A 3,399-nucleotide genomic window follows, 5' to 3' on the forward strand; every position below is an offset into this window, starting at 1 on the left:
GCGTTACACGACTCTGGACTCTGACTCGGACACACTGCTGTGTGAGAGAGAGAGAGTGAGAATCGCGTCCTCGCATCGAAACGACACATTCCGAACGTCGATATTTGTGTTTTAGAATTTTATTATCGTTCATTATCGCACTCTTTCGAGATTGATAATTTACGTTAATGATCCTTCCGCAGGTTCCCCTACGGAAACCTTGTTACGACTTTTACTTCCTCTAAATGATCAAGTTTGGTCAACTTCCCAGCAACGCCGACGGCCGTGAAGCCACCGCGTGTCGGTCCGAAGACCTCACTAAATCATTCAATCGGTAGTAGCGACGGGCGGTGTGTACAAAGGGCAGGGACGTAATCAACGCGAGCTTATGACTCGCGCTTACTAGGAATTCCTCGTTTATGGGGGATAATTGCAAACCCCAATCCCCAGCACGAAGGAGTTTCAACGGGTTGCCCGGGCCTCTAGGCCAGGGAGAACATGCTGATTCCTTCAGTGTAGCGCGCGTGCGGCCCAGGACATCTAAGGGCATCACAGACCTGTTATTGCTCAATCTCGTGCGGCTCGAAGCCGCCGGTCCCTCTAAGAAGAATTTTAATACGCCGCCAGTGAGTTGCTCGACCGAAATCGAGCACACCTAAATGACGACGCCTATTTAGCAGGCTAGAGTCTCGTTCGTTACCGGAATTAACCAGACAAATCGCTCCACCAACTAAGAACGGCCATGCACCACCACCCACCGAATCAAGAAAGAGCTATTAATCTGTCAATCCTTCCGGTGTCCGGGCCTGGTGAGATTTCCCGTGTTGAGTCAAATTAAGCCGCAGGCTCCACTCCTGGTGGTGCCCTTCCGTCAATTCCTTTAAGTTTCAGCTTTGCAACCATACTCCCCCCGGAGTCCAAAATCTTTGGTTTCCCGGAAGCTGCCCGCCGAGCCATTGTAGTAACGTCGGCGGATCGCTAGATGACATATTTACGGTTAGAACTAGGGCGGTATCTAATCGCCTTCGAACCTCTAACTTTCGTTCTTGATTGATGAAAACACCTTTGGCAAATGCTTTCGCTGATGTTCGTCTTGCGACGATCCAAGAATTTCACCTCTAACGTCGCAATACGAATGCCCCCAGTTATCCCTATTAATCATTACCTCGGAGTTCTGAAAACCAACAAAATAGAACCGAGATCATATTCTATTATTCCATGCACGAAATATTCAAGCGGCATTTTGAGCCCGCTTTGAGCACTCTAATTTGTTCAAAGTAAAATTGTCGGCCCATCTCGACACTCACTGAAGAGCACCGCGATAGGATTTTGATATTGAACCGGCGTTTTACCGCCGGCTCACCGACGATATGCTCCGCAGACGTGTCAGTATCACCGCGGATGCGGTGCACCGACAGCGCGGCGCACAAATGCAACTACGAGCTTTTTAACCGCAACAATTTTAGTATACGCTATTGGAGCTGGAATTACCGCGGCTGCTGGCACCAGACTTGCCCTCCAATTGTTCCTCGTTAAAATATTTAAAGTGTACTCATTCCGATTACGAGGCCTCGAAAGAGTCCCGTATCGTTATTTTTCGTCACTACCTCCCCGTGCCGGGAGTGGGTAATTTGCGCGCCTGCTGCCTTCCTTGGATGTGGTAGCCGTTTCTCAGGCTCCCTCTCCGGAATCGAACCCTGATTCCCCGTTACCCGTGACAACCATGGTAGTCGCAGAAACTACCATCGAAAGTTGATAAGGCAGACATTTGAAAGATGCGTCGCCGGTACTGGACCATGCGATCGGCAAAAGTTATCCAGATTCATCAAAATTAACGACTTCGGACGAGACGCCCTCCGTCGATTGGTTTTGATCTAATAAAAGCACTCATCCCATCACTGGTCAGAGTTCTGATTGCATGTATTAGCTCTAGAATTACCACAGTTATCCAAGTAACTGAGTAAGATCTAAGGAACCAAAACTGATATATTGAGCCATTCGCGGTATCGCCTTAATACGGCTTGCACTGAGACATGCATGGCTTAATCTTTGAGACAAGCATATAACTACTGGCAGGATCAACCAGGGAGCTAACCGAGACTTGTTGAAGTCGTCAATTACTCTTCTCGTTTCATATTCGCATATAAAATACACACAAACTTATGCATGCATGTACAATATACGCACAGTATGAAACGAGCGTCTCACCGTATCGTCGATCGCGTTAGACGCGATAGATTTTAACGGTTGACTCTTATAAAAATTTATATGAGACACAAACGCGCTTTAAGCACGCGCGCGCGCGTGCGCTATAATATATAACGCGACGACAGCGGCGGCGGCGGCGGCGGCGGAGGCGTCTTCACATAATGACACATAACGGTCACGAATTCGAACGTTCTAAACGAGATCGAGTTTTTTTTTCAAAATAACACTTCGCACACGACGTGTACGTATGTATTGTTCAACGATTATTATCGTAAAACATTGGGATCGACGCCCGGTGTTTGAGTGATCGTACCGATACTCGGGTTGTGTATTTTTTGTACATGATAAATGTAAAAATTAACAAAAAGAATTTTAGAAACGACCGTTCATATATAATATAAAAATTATACACACTATACGAATACACTGAATCTTTTAAGAACTCCGTCTCTAACGTTTTCTCATATCGTCGCGACGTCGCAGATCGACTACAATGAATCAACATTTATTCCATGAGGATAGATTGTAGCGAGAGCGACGACGACGACGATAAGAGGAAGAGCGCATGAGGCAGAGAGATCTACGTGCGTCCGTCGGTCGGCACAGTTTTACAGAACGAATAAGAATCTTTTTATCATTTTCACGTGTGTCAGTGAATATCCCCCAGCGGTCGAGACGAATCGTACGTACATACTTGTTGTTACACTACGTAAAGTATAATATAACGCGATACGACGAATCGAGAGACACGCCAGAAGACACGCAACAAAGACGACAAATGAAAACGATAATAACATTTTTTTCGTTATACAAGAGTACTGATCCGGTCACTTCGCGTCTAACATCAATTTTTGAATGTTCGACGTTCGAACCGTCACTACTCCATATATATGCCTGACGATGAGTATGACATTCGGCTCGTTCGAACGGAATGTATTTTTTTTTTTATTATTATTATTATTTTATTATGTTTCTCATATTCGATCTGATATCATAAGACGACGAACCCCAGAACACGCAGCCCTATCCGAACCCCCCCCCTCCCCCTCCCCAACCCCCTCCCCCCCAACTGACACCCCAAACCCTCCAAAATCTCCAAAACTTCGATTATTTTGTTCTATATTTTTATAGATAGTATATGATTATATGATATTATGCAACGTCAATGCAACAACAACGACAACAACAACAACAACAACAACAACAACAACA

General features: G+C 45.7%; 1 non-coding gene across 1 annotated transcript; it reads right to left on the reverse strand.

Moving 5' to 3' along the window:
- Positions 1-165: 165 nt before the first annotated feature.
- Positions 166-2,068, reverse strand: LOC125076417. Its single transcript, XR_007120380.1, has one exon. It is a non-coding gene; the product is annotated as a small subunit ribosomal RNA (ribosomal RNA).
- Between the last annotated feature and the right edge of the window lie 1,331 nt (positions 2,069-3,399).

The sequence above is a fragment of the Vanessa atalanta genome, unplaced genomic scaffold (assembly GCF_905147765.1).
Source record: "Vanessa atalanta unplaced genomic scaffold, ilVanAtal1.2, whole genome shotgun sequence".
Classification (NCBI taxonomy): domain Eukaryota; kingdom Metazoa; phylum Arthropoda; class Insecta; order Lepidoptera; family Nymphalidae; genus Vanessa; species Vanessa atalanta.